The following is a 22,075-nucleotide window of genomic DNA, read 5'->3' as shown; positions in this document are numbered from 1 at the left end:
ACAACAAGAACAACAAGAACATCAAGAACAACAAGAACAACAACAACATGAACAACAATAACATCAACAAACAGAACAGCAAGAACAACAACAGCAACACATGCAACAAGAGCAACAAGAGCAACAAGAGCAACAGGAGCAACAAGAACAACAAGAACAACAAGATCAACAAGATCAACAAGAACAACAAGAACAACAAGAACAACAAGGACAACAACAACAATAACAACAAGAACAGCAAGGACAACAAGAACAACAAGAACAAGAACAGCAAGAACAACAACAAGAAGAACTACATGAACAACAACAACAAGAACAACAAGAACAACAACAACAACAGGAACAATAAGAACAACAACAACAAGAATAACATAAACAAGAACAACAACAACAACAAGAAGAACAACAAGAAGAACAACAAGAACAACAAGAACAGCAAGAGCAACAACAACAACATCAACAACAACAAGAACAACAAGAACAGCAAGAACAACAACAACAACAACCAGAACAACAACAACAACAACAAGAACAACAAGAACAACAACAACATGAACAACAAGAACATCAACAATCAGAACAACAAGAACAACAACAGCAACAAGAGCAACAAGAGCAACAAGAGCAACAAGAGCAACAAGAGCAACAAGAGCAACAAGAGCAACAAGAGCAACAAGAACAACGAGAATAACAAGAACAACAACAACAACAACAACAACAACTAGAACAACAAGAACAACAAGAACAACAAGAACAACAAGAACAACAAGGACAACAACAACAACAACAAGAACAACAACAACAACATGAACAGAAAGAACAGCAAGAACAACAAGAACAACAAGAACAACAAGAACAACAAGAACAAGAACAGGAAGAACAACAACAACAACAAGAACAACAAAAACAAGAACAACAACAAGAACAACACGAACAACAACAAGAACAGCAACAACAACTAGAACAACAAGAACAACAAGAACAACAAGAACAGGAAGAACAACAACAACAAGAACAACAAAAACAAGAACAACAACAAGAACAACACGAACAACAACAAGAACAGCAATAACAACAAGAACAACGAGAACAACAAGAACAACAAGAACAACAAGAGCAACAAGAACAAGAACAGCAAGAACAACAACAACAAGAACAGCAAGAACAACAACAACAACAACAACAACAACAACAGGAACAACAACAGCAAGAACAACAAGAACAACAAGAACAACATGAGCAACAAGAACAACAAGAACAAGAACAACAACATCTACCAGAACCGCAACAACATGAACAACAAGAACAAGAACAACAACAACAACAACAACAACAACAACAAGAACAACGGGAACAACAACAGCAAGAACAACAAGGACAAAAAGAATAACAAGAACAAGAAGAACAACAAGAACAACAAGGACAACAAGAACAACAAGAACAACTAGAACAACAAGAACAACAAGAACACCAAGAACAACAAGAACAACAAGAACAACAAGAACATCAAGAAAAACAACAACATGAACAACAAGAGCATCAACAACCAGAACAACAACAACAACAACATCAACAAGAACAAAAAGAACAACAACAACATGAACAACAAGAACATCAACAACCAGAACAACAAGAACAACAACAGCAACAAGAGCAACAAGAGCAACAAGAACAACAAGAACGACAAGAACAACAAGAACAACAAGAACAACAAGAACAACAAGAACAACAAGGACAACAAGAACAACAAGAACTACAACAACGACAAGGACAACAACAACAACTACAACAAGAACAGCAAGAACAACAACAACAACAAGAACAACAAGAACAACAAGAACAACAAGAACAACAACAACAAGTACAACAAGAACAACAAGAACAACAAGAACAACAAGAACAACAAGAACAACAAGAACAACAAGAACAACAAGAACAACAAGAACAACAAGAACAACAAGAACAACAAGAACAACAAGAACAACAAGAACTACAACAACAACAAGAACAACAACAACAACAACAACAAGAACAGCAAGAACAACAACAACAACAAGAACAACAAGAACAAGAAGAACAACAACAACAAGTACAACAAGAACAACAAGAACAACAAGAACAACAAGAACAACAAGAACAACAAGAACAACAAGAACAACAAGAACAACAAGAACAACAAGAACAACAAGAACAACAAGAACAACAAGAACAACAAGAACAACAAGAACAACAAGAACAACAAGAACAACAAGAACAACAAGAACAACAAGAACAACAAGAACAACAAGAACAACAAGAACAACAAGAGCAACAAGAACAACAAGAACAACAAGAACAACAAGAACAACAAGAACAACAAGAACAACAAGAACAACAAGAACAACAAGAACAACAAGAACAACAAGAACAACAAGAACAACGAGAACAACGAGAACAACGAGAACAACGAGAACAACAAGAATAGAAAGAACAACAAGAACAGCAAGAAGAACAAGAACAACAAGAACAACGAGAACAACGAGAACAACGAGAACAACGAGAACAACAAGAATAGAAAGAACAACAAGAACAGCAAGAAGAACAACAAGAACAACAAGAACAAGAACAGCAAGAGCAACAACAACAAGAACCACATGGACAACAACAAGAAGAACAACAAGAACAACAACAACAACAGGAAGAACAAGAACCACAACGATGAGAACAACAACAACAAGAACAACAAAAACAAGAACAACAAGAACAGCAACAAGGACAACAACGGCAACAAGAACAACAAGAGCAACAAGAACAACAAGAGCAACAAGAGCAACAAGAACAACAAGAACAACAAGGACAACAACAACAACAACAAGAACAACAACAACAACATGAACAGAAAGAACAGCAAGAACAACAAGAACAACAAGAACAACAAGAACAACAAGAACAAGAACAGGAAGAACAACAACAACAACAAGAACAACAAAAACAAGAACAACAACAAGAACAACACGAACAACAACAAGAACAGCAACAACAACTAGAACAACAAGAACAACAAGAACAACAAGAACAGGAAGAACAACAACAACAAGAACAACAAAAACAAGAACAACAACAAGAACAACACGAACAACAACAAGAACAGCAATAACAACAAGAACAACGAGAACAACAAGAACAACAAGAACAACAAGAGCAACAAGAACAAGAACAGCAAGAACAACAACAACAAGAACAGCAAGAACAACAACAACAACAACAACAACAGGAACAACAACAGCAAGAACAACAAGAACAACAAGAACAACATGAGCAACAAGAACAACAAGAACAAGAACAACAACATCTACCAGAACCGCAACAACATGAACAACAAGAACAAGAACAACAACAACAACAACAACAACAACAACAAGAACAACGGGAACAACAACAGCAAGAACAACAAGGACAAAAAGAATAACAAGAACAAGAAGAACAACAAGAACAACAAGGACAACAAGAACAACAAGAACAACTAGAACAACAAGAACAACAAGAACACCAAGAACAACAAGAACAACAAGAACAACAAGAACATCAAGAAAAACAACAACATGAACAACAAGAGCATCAACAACCAGAACAACAACAACAACAACATCAACAAGAACAAAAAGAACAACAACAACATGAACAACAAGAACATCAACAACCAGAACAACAAGAACAACAACAGCAACAAGAGCAACAAGAGCAACAAGAACAACAAGAACGACAAGAACAACAAGAACAACAAGAACAACAAGAACAACAAGAACAACAAGGACAACAAGAACAACAAGAACTACAACAACGACAAGGACAACAACAACAACTACAACAAGAACAGCAAGAACAACAACAACAACAAGAACAACAAGAACAACAAGAACAACAAGAACAACAACAACAAGTACAACAAGAACAACAAGAACAACAAGAACAACAAGAACAACAAGAACAACAAGAACAACAAGAACAACAAGAACAACAAGAACAACAAGAACAACAAGAACAACAAGAACAACAAGAACAACAAGAACTACAACAACAACAAGAACAACAACAACAACAACAACAACAAGAACAGCAAGAACAACAACAACAACAAGAACAACAAGAACAAGAAGAACAACAACAACAAGTACAACAAGAACAACAAGAACAACAAGAACAACAAGAACAACAAGAACAACAAGAACAACAAGAACAACAAGAACAACAAGAACAACAAGAACAACAAGAACAACAAGAACAACAAGAACAACAAGAACAACAAGAACAACAAGAACAACAAGAACAACAAGAACAACAAGAACAACAAGAACAACAAGAGCAACAAGAACAACAAGAACAACAAGAACAACAAGAACAACAAGAACAACAAGAACAACAAGAACAACAAGAACAACAAGAACAACAAGAACAACAAGAACAACAAGAACAACGAGAACAACGAGAACAACGAGAACAACGAGAACAACAAGAATAGAAAGAACAACAAGAACAGCAAGAAGAACAAGAACAACAAGAACAACGAGAACAACGAGAACAACGAGAACAACGAGAACAACAAGAATAGAAAGAACAACAAGAACAGCAAGAAGAACAACAAGAACAACAAGAACAAGAACAGCAAGAGCAACAACAACAAGAACCACATGGACAACAACAAGAAGAACAACAAGAACAACAACAACAACAGGAAGAACAAGAACCACAACGATGAGAACAACAACAACAAGAATAACAAAAACAAGAACAACAAGAACAGCAACAAGGACAACAACGGCAACAAGAACAACAAGAGCAACAAGAACAACAAGAGCAACAAGAGCAACAAGAACAACAAGATCAACAAGAACAACAAGATCAACAAGAACAACAAGAACAACAAGAACAACAAGAACAACAAGAACAACAAGAACAACAAGAACAACAAGAACAACAAGAACAACAAGAACAACAAGAACAACAAGAACAACAAGAACAACAAGAACAACAAGAACAACAAGAACAACAAGAACAACAAGAACAACAAGAACAACAAGAACAACAAGAACAACAAGAACAACAAGGACAACAACAACAATAACAACAACAAGAACAACAAGAACAGCAAGAGCAACAACAAGAACAACAAGAACAACAACAACAAGAACAACGGGAACAACAACAGCAAGAAAACCAAGGACAAAAAGAATAACAAGAACAAGAAGAACAACAAGAACAACAAGAGCAACAAGAGCAACAAGAACAACAAGAACAACAAGAACAACAAGATCAACAAGAAAAACAAGAACAAGAACAACAACATCAACCAGAACAACAACAACATGAACAACAAGAACAACAACAGCAACAACAACAACAAGGACAACAAGAACAACAAGAACAAAAAGAACAACAAGAACAACGAGAACAACGAGAACAACAACAAGAACAACAACAACAACAACAACAACTAGAACAACAAGAACAACAAGAACACCAAGAGCAACAAGAACAACAAGAACAACAAGAACAACAAGAACAACAAGACCAAGAACAACAACAACAACAACAACAAGAACAAAAAGAACAACAACAACATAAACAACAAGAACATCAACAACCAGAACAACAACAGCAACAACAGCAACAAGAGCAACAAGAGCAACAAGAGCCACAAGAGCAACAAGAGCAACAAGAACAACAAGAACAACAAGAACAACAAGAACAACAACAACAACAACTAGAACAACAAGAACAACAAGAACACCAAGAACAACAAGAACAACAAGATCAACAAGAACAACAAGAACATCAAGAACAACAACAACATGAACAACAAGAACATCAACAACCAGAACAACAAGAACAACAACAGCAACAAGTGCAACAAGAGCAATAAGAGCAACAAGAGCAACAAGAGCAACAAGAACAACAAGAACAACAAGAACAACAAGATCAACAAGAACAACAAGAACAACAAGGACAACAACAACAATAACAACAAGAACAGCAAGGACAACAAGAACAACAAGAACAACAACAGCAAGAACAACAACAAGAAGAACTACATGAACAACAACAACAAGAACAACAAGAACAACAACAACAACAGGAACAACAAGAACAACTACAACAACAAGAATAACATAAACAAGAACAACAACAACAACAAGAAGAACAACAAGAAGAACAACAAGAACAACAAGAACAGCAAGAGCAACAACAACAACAACATCAACAACAACAAGAACAACAAGAACAGCAAGAACAACAACAACAACAACCAGAACAACAACAACAACAACAAGAACAACAAGAACAACAAGAACAACAACAACATGAACAACAAGAACATCAACAATCAGAACAACAAGAACAACAACAGCAACAAGAGCAACAAGAACAACAAGAACAACAAGAACAACAAGAACAACAAGAACAACAAGAGCAACAAGAACAACAAGAACAACAAGGACAACAACAACAACAACAACAACAACAACAACAACAAGAACATCAAGATCAACAAGAGCAACAAGAACAAGAACAGCAAGAACAACAACAACAACAACAAGAACAACAAAAACAAGAACAACAACAACAACAAGAACAACCGGAACAACAAGAACAACAAGAACAGAAAGAACAGCAAGAACAACAAGGGCAACAAGAACAACAAGAACAACAAGAACAAGAACAGGAAGAACAACAACAACAACAAAAACAAGAACAACAACAAGAACAACACGAACAACAACAAGAACAACAACAACAGCAAGAACATCAAGAACAACAAGAACAACAAGAACAACAAGAGCAACAAGAACAAGAACAGCAAGAACAACAAGAACAACAAGAACAACAAGAGCAACAAGAACAAGAACAGCAAGAACAACAAGAACAACAAGAACAACAAGAGCAACACGAACAACAAGAACAAGAACAACAACATCTACCAGAACCACAACAACATGAACAGCAAGAACAAGAACAACAACAACAACAACAAGAACAACAACAACAAGAACAACAAGAACAACAAGAACATCAAGAACAACAACAACATGAACAACAAGAGCATCAACAACCAGAACAACAACAACAACAACATCAACAAGAACAAAAAGAACAACAACAACATGAACAACAAGAACATCAACAACCAGAACAACAAGAACAACAACAGCAACAAGAGCAACAAGAGCAACAAGAGCAACAAGAACAACAAGAACAACAACGACAACAAGAACAACAAGAATATCAAGAACAACAAGAACAACAACAACATGAACAACAAGAACATCAACAACCAGAACAACAAGAACAACAAGAACAACAAGAACAACAAGAACAACAAGAACAACAAGAACAACAAGAACAAGAACAACAAGAACAACAAGAACAACAAGAACAACAAGAACAACAAGAACAACAAGGACAACAAGAACAACAAGAACAACAAGAACTACAAAAACAACAAGGACAACAACAATAACTACAACAAGAACAGCAAGAACAACAACAACAACAAGAACAACAAGAACAACAAGAACAACCAGAACAACAACAACAAGAACAACAAGAACAACAAGAACAACGAGAACAACGAGAACAACGAGATCAACGAGAACAACGAGAACAACAAGAACAACAAGAGCAACAAGAACAACAAGAGCAACATGAGCAACAAGAGCAACAAGAACAACAAGAGCAACAAGAACAACAAGAACAACAAGCACAACAAGAACAACAATGACAACAACAACAAGAACAACAAGAACAACCGGAACAACAAGAACAACAAGAACAACCAGAACAACAACAACAAGAACAACTAGAACAACAACAAGAACAACAACAACAAGAACAACAACAACAAGAACAAGAACAACAAAAACAACAAGAACAACAAGAACAACAAGAACAACAAGAACAACAAGAACAACAAGAACAACAAGAACAACAAGAACGACAAGGACAACAAGAGCAACAAGAACAACAAGACCAACAAGAACAACCGGAACAACAAGAACAACAAGAACACCAAGAACAACAAGAACAACAAGAACAACAAGAACAACAAGAACATCAAGAACAACATCAACGTGAACAACAAGAACATCAACAACCAGAACAACAACAACAACAGGAACAAAAAGAACAACAACAACATGAACAACAAGAACATCAACAGCCAGAACAACAAGAACAACTACAGCAACAAGAGCAACAAGAGCAACAAGAGCAACAAGAGCAACAAGAGCAACAAGAGCAACAAGAGCAACAAGAGCAACAAGAGCAACAAGAGCAACAAGAGCAACAAGAACAACAAGATCAACAAGAACAACAAGAACAACAAGAACAACACGAACAACAAGAACAAGAGCAACAAGAACAACAAGAACAACAAGAACAACAAGAACAACAAGAACAACAAGAACAACAAGAAGAACGAGAACAACAAGAAGAACAAGAACTACAAGATCAACAAGTGCAACAAGAGCAACAAGAACAACAAGAACAACAAGAGCAACAAGAACAACAAGAACGGCAAGGGCAACAACAACAACAGGAACAACAAGAACCACAACGACAAGAACAACAACAACAAGAACAACAAATACAAGAACAAAAAGAACAACAACAAGAACAACAAGAGCAACAAGAACAACAAGATCAACAAGAACAACAAGAAGAACAAGAACAACAAGAACAACAAGAACAACAAGAACAACAAGAATAACAAGAACAACAAGAACAACAAGAACAACGAGAACAACAACAGCAAGAACATCAAGAACAACAAGAGCAACAAGAACAAGAACAGCAAGAACAACAACAACAACAACAAGAACAACAAAAACAAGAACAACAACAACAACAAGAACAACCGGAACAACAAGAACAACAAGAACAGAAAGAACAGCAAGAACAACAAGAGCAACAAGAACAACAAGAACAACAAGAACAAGAACAGGAAGAACAACAACAACAACAACAACAAAAACAAGAACAACAACAAGAACAACACGAACAACAACAAGAACAACAACAACAGCAAGAACATCAAGAACAACAAGAACAACAAGAACAACAAGAGCAACAAGAACAAGAACAGCAAGAACAACAAGAACAACAAGAACAACAAGAGCAACAAGAACAAGAACAGCAAGAACAACAAGAACAACAAGAACAACAAGAACAACAAGAACAACAAGAACGGCAAGGGCAACAACAACAACAGGAACAACAAGAACCACAACGACAAGAACAACAACAACAAGAACAACAAAAACAAGAACAACAAGAACAGCAACAAGGACAACAACGGCAACAAGAACAACAAGAGCAACAAGAACAACAAGAGCAACAAGAGCAACAAGAACAACAAGATCAACAAGAACAACAAGATCAACAAGAACAACAAGAACAACAAGAACAACAAGAACAACAAGAACAACAAGAACAACAAGAACAACAAGAACAACAAGAACAACAAGAACAACAAGAACAACAAGAACAACAAGAACAACAAGAACAACAAGAACAACAAGAACAACAAGAACAACAAGAACAACAAGGACAACAACAACAATAACAACAACAAGAACAACAAGAACAGCAAGAGCAACAACAAGAATAACAAGAACAACAACAACAAGAACAACGGGAACAACAACAGCAAGAAAACCAAGGACAAAAAGAATAACAAGAACAAGAAGAACAACAAGAACAACAAGAGCAACAAGAGCAACAAGAACAACAAGAACAACAAGAACAACAAGATCAACAAGAAAAACAAGAACAAGAACAACAACATCAACTAGAACAACAACAACATGAACAACAAGAACAACAACAGCAACAACAACAACAAGGACAACAAGAACAACAAGAACAAAAAGAACAACAAGAACAACGAGAACAACGAGAACAACAACAAGAACAACAACAACAACAACAACAACTAGAACAACAAGAACAACAAGAACACCAAGAGCAACAAGAACAACAAGAACAACAAGAACAACAAGAACAACAAGACCAAGAACAACAACAACAACAACAACAAGAACAAAAAGAACAACAACAACATAAACAACAAGAACATCAACAACCAGAACAACAACAGCAACAACAGCAACAAGAGCAACAAGAGCAACAAGAGCCACAAGAGCAACAAGAGCAACAAGAACAACAAGAACAACAAGAACAACAACAACAACAACTAGAACAACAAGAACAACAAGAACACCAAGAACAACAAGAACAACAAGATCAACAAGAACAACAAGAACATCAAGAACAACAACAACATGAACAACAAGAACATCAACAACCAGAACAACAAGAACAACAACAGCAACAAGTGCAACAAGAGCAATAAGAGCAACAAGAGCAACAAGAGCAACAAGAACAACAAGAACAACAAGAACAACAAGAACAACAAGAACAACAAGAACAACAAGAACAACAAGAACTACAACAACAACAAGAACAACAAGAACAACAAGAACAACGAGAACAACGAGAACAACGAGAACAACGAGAACAACAAGAATAGAAAGAACAACAAGAACAGCAAGAAGAACAAGAACAACAAGAACAACGAGAACAACGAGAACAACGAGAACAACGAGAACAACAAGAATAGAAAGAACAACAAGAACAGCAAGAAGAACAACAAGAACAACAAGAACAAGAACAGCAAGAGCAACAACAACAAGAACCACATGGACAACAACAAGAAGAACAACAAGAACAACAACAACAACAGGAAGAACAAGAACCACAACGATGAGAACAACAACAACAAGAACAACAAAAACAAGAACAACAAGAACAGCAACAAGGACAACAACGGCAACAAGAACAACAAGAGCAACAAGAACAACAAGAGCAACAAGAGCAACAAGAACAACAAGATCAACAAGAACAACAAGATCAACAAGAACAACAAGAACAACAAGAACAACAAGAACAACAAGAACAACAAGAACAACAAGAACAACAAGAACAACAAGAACAACAAGAACAACAAGAACAACAAGAACAACAAGAACAACAAGAACAACAAGAACAACAAGAACAACAAGAACAACAAGAACAACAAGAACAACAAGAACAACAAGAACAACAAGGACAACAACAACAATAACAACAACAAGAACAACAAGAACAGCAAGAGCAACAACAAGAACAACAAGAACAACAACAACAAGAACAACGGGAACAACAACAGCAAGAAAACCAAGGACAAAAAGAATAACAAGAACAAGAAGAACAACAAGAACAACAAGAGCAACAAGAGCAACAAGAACAACAAGAACAACAAGAACAACAAGATCAACAAGAAAAACAAGAACAAGAACAACAACATCAACCAGAACAACAACAACATGAACAACAAGAACAACAACAGCAACAACAACAACAAGGACAACAAGAACAACAAGAACAAAAAGAACAACAAGAACAACGAGAACAACGAGAACAACAACAAGAACAACAACAACAACAACAACAACTAGAACAACAAGAACAACAAGAACACCAAGAGCAACAAGAACAACAAGAACAACAAGAACAACAAGAACAACAAGACCAAGAACAACAACAACAACAACAACAAGAACAAAAAGAACAACAACAACATAAACAACAAGAACATCAACAACCAGAACAACAACAGCAACAACAGCAACAAGAGCAACAAGAGCAACAAGAGCCACAAGAGCAACAAGAGCAACAAGAACAACAAGAACAACAAGAACAACAAGAACAACAACAACAACAACTAGAACAACAAGAACAACAAGAACACCAAGAACAACAAGAACAACAAGATCAACAAGAACAACAAGAACATCAAGAACAACAACAACATGAACAACAAGAACATCAACAACCAGAACAACAAGAACAACAACAGCAACAAGTGCAACAAGAGCAATAAGAGCAACAAGAGCAACAAGAGCAACAAGAACAACAAGAACAACAAGAACAACAAGATCAACAAGAACAACAAGAACAACAAGGACAACAACAACAATAACAACAAGAACAGCAAGGACAACAAGAACAACAAGAACAACAACAGCAAGAACAACAACAAGAAGAACTACATGAACAACAACAACAAGAACAACAAGAACAACAACAACAACAGGAACAACAAGAACAACTACAACAACAAGAATAACATAAACAAGAACAACAACAACAACAAGAAGAACAACAAGAAGAACAACAAGAACAACAAGAACAGCAAGAGCAACAACAACAACAACATCAACAACAACAAGAACAACAAGAACAGCAAGAACAACAACAACAACAACCAGAACAACAACAACAACAAGAACAACAAGAACAACAAGAACAACAAGAACAACAACAACATGAACAACAAGAACATCAACAATCAGAACAACAAGAACAACAACAGCAACAAGAGCAACAAGAACAACAAGAACAACAAGAACAACAAGAACAACAAGAACAACAAGAGCAACAAGAACAACAAGAACAACAAGGACAACAACAACAACAACAACAACAACAACAACAACAAGAACATCAAGAACAACAAGAGCAACAAGAACAAGAACAGCAAGAACAACAACAACAACAACAAGAACAACAAAAACAAGAACAACAACAACAACAAGAACAACCGGAACAACAAGAACAACAAGAACAGAAAGAACAGCAAGAACAACAAGAGCAACAAGAACAACAAGAACAACAAGAACAAGAACAGGAAGAACAACAACAACAACAACAACAAAAACAAGAACAACAACAAGAACAACACGAACAACAACAAGAACAACAACAACAGCAAGAACATCAAGAACAACAAGAACAACAAGAACAACAAGAGCAACAAGAACAAGAACAGCAAGAACAACAAGAACAACAAGAACAACAAGAGCAACAAGAACAAGAACAGCAAGAACAACAAGAACAACAAGAACAACAAGAGCAACACGAACAACAAGAACAAGAACAACAACATCTACCAGAACCACAACAACATGAACAGCAAGAACAAGAACAACAACAACAACAACAAGAACAACAACAACAAGAACAACAAGAACAACAAGAACATCAAGAACAACAACAACATGAACAACAAGAGCATCAACAACCAGAACAACAACAACAACAACATCAACAAGAACAAAAAGAACAACAACAACATGAACAACAAGAACATCAACAACCAGAACAACAAGAACAACAACAGCAACAAGAGCAACAAGAGCAACAAGAGCAACAAGAACAACAAGAACAACAACGACAACAAGAACAACAAGAATATCAAGAACAACAAGAACAACAACAACATGAACAACAAGAACATCAACAACCAGAACAACAAGAACAACAAGAACAACAAGAACAACAAGAACAACAAGAACAACAAGAACAACAAGAACAAGAACAACAAGAACAACAAGAACAACAAGAACAACAAGAACAACAAGAACAACAAGGACAACAAGAACAACAAGAACAACAAGAACTACAAAAACAACAAGGACAACAACAATAACTACAACAAGAACAGCAAGAACAACAACAACAACAAGAACAACAAGAACAACAAGAACAACCAGAACAACAACAACAAGAACAACAAGAACAACAAGAACAACGAGAACAACGAGAACAACGAGATCAACGAGAACAACGAGAACAACAAGAACAACAAGAGCAACAAGAACAACAAGAGCAACATGAGCAACAAGAGCAACAAGAACAACAAGAGCAACAAGAACAACAAGAACAACAAGCACAACAAGAACAACAATGACAACAACAACAAGAACAACAAGAACAACCGGAACAACAAGAACAACAAGAACAACCAGAACAACAACAACAAGAACAACTAGAACAACAACAAGAACAACAACAACAAGAACAACAACAACAAGAACAAGAACAACAAAAACAACAAGAACAACAAGAACAACAAGAACAACAAGAACAACAAGAACAACAAGAACAACAAGAACAACAAGAACGACAAGGACAACAAGAGCAACAAGAACAACAAGACCAACAAGAACAACCGGAACAACAAGAACAACAAGAACACCAAGAACAACAAGAACAACAAGAACAACAAGAACAACAAGAACATCAAGAACAACATCAACGTGAACAACAAGAACATCAACAACCAGAACAACAACAACAACAGGAACAAAAAGAACAACAACAACATGAACAACAAGAACATCAACAGCCAGAACAACAAGAACAACTACAGCAACAAGAGCAACAAGAGCAACAAGAGCAACAAGAGCAACAAGAGCAACAAGAGCAACAAGAGCAACAAGAGCAACAAGAGCAACAAGAGCAACAAGAGCAACAAGAACAACAAGATCAACAAGAACAACAAGAACAACAAGAACAACACGAACAACAAGAACAAGAGCAACAAGAACAACAAGAACAACAAGAACAACAAGAACAACAAGAACAACAAGAACAACAAGAAGAACGAGAACAACAAGAAGAACAAGAACTACAAGATCAACAAGTGCAACAAGAGCAACAAGAACAACAAGAACAACAAGAGCAACAAGAACAACAAGAACGGCAAGGGCAACAACAACAACAGGAACAACAAGAACCACAACGACAAGAACAACAACAACAAGAACAACAAAAACAAGAACAAAAAGAACAACAACAAGAACAACAAGAGCAACAAGAACAACAAGATCAACAAGAACAACAAGAAGAACAAGAACAACAAGAACAACAAGAACAACAAGAACAACAAGAACAACAAGAATAACAAGAACAACAAGAACAACAAGAACAACGAGAACAACAACAGCAAGAACATCAAGAACAACAAGAGCAACAAGAACAAGAACAGCAAGAACAACAACAACAACAACAAGAACAACAAAAACAAGAACAACAACAACAACAAGAACAACCGGAACAACAAGAACAACAAGAACAGAAAGAACAGCAAGAACAACAAGAGCAACAAGAACAACAAGAACAACAAGAACAAGAACAGGAAGAACAACAACAACAACAACAACAAAAACAAGAACAACAACAAGAACAACACGAACAACAACAAGAACAACAACAACAGCAAGAACATCAAGAACAACAAGAACAACAAGAACAACAAGAGCAACAAGAACAAGAACAGCAAGAACAACAAGAACAACAAGAACAACAAGAGCAACAAGAACAAGAACAGCAAGAACAACAAGAACAACAAGAACAACAAGAACAACAAGAACAACAAGAACGGCAAGGGCAACAACAACAACAGGAACAACAAGAACCACAACGACAAGAACAACAACAACAAGAACAACAAAAACAAGAACAACAAGAACAGCAACAAGGACAACAACGGCAACAAGAACAACAAGAGCAACAAGAACAACAAGAGCAACAAGAGCAACAAGAACAACAAGATCAACAAGAACAACAAGATCAACAAGAACAACAAGAACAACAAGAACAACAAGAACAACAAGAACAACAAGAACAACAAGAACAACAAGAACAACAAGAACAACAAGAACAACAAGAACAACAAGAACAACAAGAACAACAAGAACAACAAGAACAACAAGAACAACAAGAACAACAAGGACAACAACAACAATAACAACAACAAGAACAACAAGAACAGCAAGAGCAACAACAAGAATAACAAGAACAACAACAACAAGAACAACGGGAACAACAACAGCAAGAAAACCAAGGACAAAAAGAATAACAAGAACAAGAAGAACAACAAGAACAACAAGAGCAACAAGAGCAACAAGAACAACAAGAACAACAAGAACAACAAGATCAACAAGAAAAACAAGAACAAGAACAACAACATCAACTAGAACAACAACAACATGAACAACAAGAACAACAACAGCAACAACAACAACAAGGACAACAAGAACAACAAGAACAAAAAGAACAACAAGAACAACGAGAACAACGAGAACAACAACAAGAACAACAACAACAACAACAACAACTAGAACAACAAGAACAACAAGAACACCAAGAGCAACAAGAACAACAAGAACAACAAGAACAACAAGAACAACAAGACCAAGAACAACAACAACAACAACAACAAGAACAAAAAGAACAACAACAACATAAACAACAAGAACATCAACAACCAGAACAACAACAGCAACAACAGCAACAAGAGCAACAAGAGCAACAAGAGCCACAAGAGCAACAAGAGCAACAAGAACAACAAGAACAACAAGAACAACAACAACAACAACTAGAACAACAAGAACAACAAGAACACCAAGAACAACAAGAACAACAAGATCAACAAGAACAACAAGAACATCAAGAACAACAACAACATGAACAACAAGAACAACAACAGCAACAAGTGCAACAAGAGCAATAAGAGCAACAAGAGCAACAAGAGCAACAAGAACAACAAGAACAACAAGAACAACAAGATCAACAAGAACAACAAGAACAACAAGGACAACAACAACAATAACAACAAGAACAGCAAGGACAACAAGAACAACAAGAACAACAACAGCAAGAACAACAACAAGAAGAACTACATGAACAACAACAACAAGAACAACAAGAACAACAACAACAACAGGAACAACAAGAACAACTACAACAACAAGAATAACATAAACAAGAACAACAACAACAACAAGAAGAACAACAAGAACAACAAGAACAGCAAGAGCAACAACAACAACATCAACAACAACAAGAACAACAAGAACAGCAAGAACAACAACAACAACAACCAGAACAACAACAACAACAAGAACAACAACAACAACAAGAACAACAACAACATGAACAACAAGAACATCAACAATCAGAACAACAAGAACAACAACAGCAACAAGAGCAACAAGAACAACAAGAACAACAAGAACAACAAGAACAACAAGAACAACAAGAGCAACAAGAACAACAAGAACAACAAGGACAACAACAACAACAACAACAACAACAACAACAACAAGAACATCAAGAACAACAAGAGCAACAAGAACAAGAACAGCAAGAACAACAACAACAACAACAAGAACAACAAAAACAAGAACAACAACAACAACAACAACAACCGGAACAACAAGAACAACAAGAACAGAAAGAACAGCAAGAACAACAAGAGCAACAAGAACAACAAGAACAACAAGAACAAGAACAGGAAGGACAACAACAACAACAACAACAAAAACAAGAACAACAACAAGAACAACACGAACAACAACAAGAACAACAACAACAGCAAGAACATCAAGAACAACAAGAACAACAAGAACAACAAGAGCAACAAGAACAAGAACAGCAAGAACAACAAGAACAACAAGAACAACAAGAGCAACAAGAACAAGAACAGCAAGAACAACAAGAACAACAAGAACAACAAGAGCAACACGAACAACAAGAACAAGAACAACAACATCTACCAGAACCACAACAACATGAACAGCAAGAACAAGAACAACAACAACAACAACAAGAACAACAACAACAAGAACAACAAGAACAACAAGAACATCAAGAACAACAACAACATGAACAACAAGAGCATCAACAACCAGAACAACAACAACAACAACATCAACAAGAACAAAAAGAACAACAACAACATGAACAACAAGAACATCAACAACCAGAACAACAAGAACAACAACAGCAACAAGAGCAACAAGAGCAACAAGAACAACAAGAACAACAACGACAACAAGAACAACAAGGACATCAAGAACAACAAGAACAACAACAACATGAACAACAAGAACATCAACAACCAGAACAACAAGAACAACAAGAACAACAAGAACAACAAGAACAACAAGAACAACAAGAACAAGAACAACAAGAACAACAAGAACAACAAGAACAACAAGAACAACAAGAACAACAAGAACAAGAACAACAAGAACAACAAGAACAACAAGAACAACAAGGACAACAAGAACAACAAGAACAACAAGAACTACAACAACAACAAGGACAACAACAATAACTACAACAAGAACAGCAAGAACAACAACAACAACAAGAACAACAAGAACAACAAGAACAACCAGAACAACAAGAGCAACAAGAACAAGAACAGCAAGAACAACAACAACAACAACAAGAACAACAAAAACAAGAACAACAACAACAACAAGAACAACCGGAACAACAAGAACAACAAGAACAGAAAGAACAGCAAGAACAACAAGAGCAACAAGAACAACAAGAACAACAAGAACAAGAACAGAAAGAACAGCAAGAACAACAAGAGCAACAAGAACAACAAGAGCAACAAGAACAAGAACAGCAAGAACAACAAGAACAACAAGAACAACAAGAGCAACAAGAACAAGAACAGCAAGAACAACAAGAACAACAAGAACAACAAGAGCAACACGAACAACAAGAACAAGAACAACAACATCTACCAGAACCACAACAACATGAACAGCAAGAACAAGAACAACAACAACAACAACAAGAACAACAACAAGAACAACAAGAACAACAAGAACATCAAGAACAACAACAACATGAACAACAAGAGCATCAACAACCAGAACAACAACAACAACAACATCAACAAGAACAAAAAGAACAACAACAACATGAACAACAAGAACATCAACAACCAGAACAACAAGAACAACAACAGCAACAAGAGCAACAAGAGCAACAAGAGCAACAAGAACAACAAGAACAACAACGACAACAAGAACAACAAGAATATCAAGAACAACAAGAACAACAACAACATGAACAACAAGAACATCAACAACCAGAACAACAAGAAAAACAAGAACAACAAGAACAACAAGAACAACAAGAACAACAAGAACAACAAGAACAAGAACAACAAGAACAACAAGAACAACAAGAACAACAAGAACAACAAGAACAACAAGAACAACAAGGACAACAAGAACAACAAGAACAACAAGAACTACAACAACAACAAGGACAACAACAATAACTACAACAAGAACAGCAAGAACAACAACAACAACAAGAACAACAAGAACAACAAGAACAACCAGAACAACAACAACAAGAACAACAAGAACAACAAGAACAACGAGAACAACGAGAACAACGAGATCAACGAGAACAACGAGAACAACAAGAACAACAAGAGCAACAAGAACAACAAGAGCAACATGAGCAACAAGAGCAACAAGAACAACAAGAGCAACAAGAACAACAAGAACAACAAGCACAACAAGAACAACAATGACAACAACAACAAGAACAACAAGAACAACCGGAACAACAAGAACAACAAGAACAAACAGAACAACAACAACAAGAACAACTAGAACAACAACAAGAACAACAACAACAAGAACAACAACAACAAGAACAAGAACAACAAAAACAACAAGAACAACAAGAACAACAAGAACAACAAGAACAACAAGAACAACAAGAACAACAAGAACGACAAGGACAACAAGAGCAACAAGAACAACAAGACCAACAAGAACAACCGGAACAACAAGAACAACAAGAACACCAAGAACAACAAGAACAACAAGAACAACAAGAACATCAAGAACAACATCAACGTGAACAACAAGAACATCAACAACCAGAACAACAACAACAACAGGAACAAAAAGAACAACAACAACATGAACAACAAGAACATCAACAGCCAGAACAACAAGAACAACTACAGCAACAAGAGCAACAAGAGCAACAAGAGCAACAAGAGCAACAAGAGCAACAAGAGCAACAAGAGCAACAAGAGCAACAAGAGCAACAAGAGCAACAAGAGCAACAAGAACAACAAGATCAACAAGAACAACAAGAACAACAAGAACAACACGAGCAACAAGAACAAGAGCAACAAGAACAACAAGAACAACAAGAACAACAAGAACAACAAGAACAACAAGAAGAACGAGAACAACAAGAAGAACAAGAACTACAAGATCAACAAGTGCAACAAGAGCAACAAGAACAACAAGAACAACAAGAGCAACAAGAACAACAAGAACGGCAAGGGCAACAACAACAACAGGAACAACAAGAACCACAACGACAAGAACAACAACAACAAGAACAACAAAAACAAGAACAAAAAGAACAACAACAAGAACAACAAGAGCAACAAGAACAACAAGATCAACAAGAACAACAAGAAGAACAAGAACAACAAGAACAACAACAAGAACAACAAGAGCAACAAGAACAACAAGATCAACAAGAACAACAAGAAGAACAAGAACAACAAGAACAACAAGAACAACAAGAACAACAAGAATAACAAGAACAACAAGAACAACAGGAACAACGAGAACAACAACAACAAGAACATCAAGAACAACAAGAGCAACAAGAACAAGAACAGCAAGAACAACAACAACAACAACAAGAACAACAAAAACGAGAACAACAACAACAACAAGAACAACCGGAACAACAAGAACAACAAGAACAGAAAGAACAGCAAGAACAACAAGAGCAACAAGAACAACAAGAACAACAAGAACAAGAACAGGAAGAACAACAACAACAACAACAACAAAAACAAGAACAACAACAAGAACAACACGAACAACAACAAGAACAACAACAACAGCAAGAACATCAAGAACAACAAGAACAACAAGAACAACAAGAGCAACAAGAACAAGAACAGCAAGAACAACAAGAACAACAAGAACAACAAGAGCAACAAGAACAAGAACAGCAAGAACGACAAGAACAACAAGAACAACAAGAACAACAAGAACGGCAAGGGCAACAACAACAACAGGAACAACAAGAACCACAACGACAAGAACAACAACAACAAGAACAACAAAAACAAGAACAAAAAGAACAACAACAAGAACAACAAGAGCAACAAGAACAACAAGAAAAACAAGAACAACAAGAACAACAAGAACAACAAGAACAACAAGAACAACAAGAACAACAAGAACAACAAGAATAACAAGAACAACAAGAACAACAAGAACAACGAGAACAACGAGAACAACGAGAACAACAAGAATAGAAAGAACAACAAGAACAGCAAGAAGAACAACAAGAACAACAAGAACAAGAACAGCAAGAGCAACAACAACAAGAACCACATGGACAACAACAAGAAGAACAACAAGAACAACAACAACAACAGGAAGAACAAGAACCACAACGATGAGAACAACAACAACAAGAACAGCAACAAGGACAACAACGGCAACAAGAACAACAAGAGCAACAAGAACAACAAGAGCAACAAGAGCAACAAGAACAACAAGATCAACAAGAACAACAAGATCAACAAGAACAACAAGAACAACAAGAACAACAAGAACAACAAGAACAACAAGAACAACAAGAACAACAAGAACAACAAGAACAACAAGAACAACAAGAACAACAAGAACAACAAGAACAACAAGAACAACAAGAACAACAAGAACAACAAGAACAACAAGAACAACAAGAACAACAAGAACAACAAGGACAACAACAACAATAACAACAACAAGAACAACAAGAACAGCAAGAGCAACAACAAGAACAACAAGAACAACAACAACAAGAACAACGGGAACAACAACAGCAAGAAAACCAAGGACAAAAAGAATAACAAGAACAAGAAGAACAACAAGAACAACAAGAGCAACAAGAGCAACAAGAACAACAAGAACAACAAGAACAACAAGATCAACAAGAAAAACAAGAACAAGAACAACAACATCAACTAGAACAACAACAACATGAACAACAAGAACAACAACAGCAACAACAACAACAAGGACAACAAGAACAACAAGAACAAAAAGAACAACAAGAACAACGAGAACAACGAGAACAACAACAAGAACAACAACAACAACAACAACAACTAGAACAACAAGAACAACAAGAACACCAAGAGCAACAAGAACAACAAGAACAACAAGAACAACAAGAACAACAAGACCAAGAACAACAACAACAACAACAACAAGAACAAAAAGAACAACAACAACATAAACAACAAGAACATCAACAACCAGAACAACAACAGCAACAACAGCAACAAGAGCAACAAGAGCAA

This window comes from Megalopta genalis, chromosome 8 (genome assembly GCF_051020955.1).
Source record: "Megalopta genalis isolate 19385.01 chromosome 8, iyMegGena1_principal, whole genome shotgun sequence".
In the NCBI taxonomy this organism is placed as follows: domain Eukaryota; kingdom Metazoa; phylum Arthropoda; class Insecta; order Hymenoptera; family Halictidae; genus Megalopta; species Megalopta genalis.
This window is presented reverse-complemented; position numbering follows the sequence as displayed.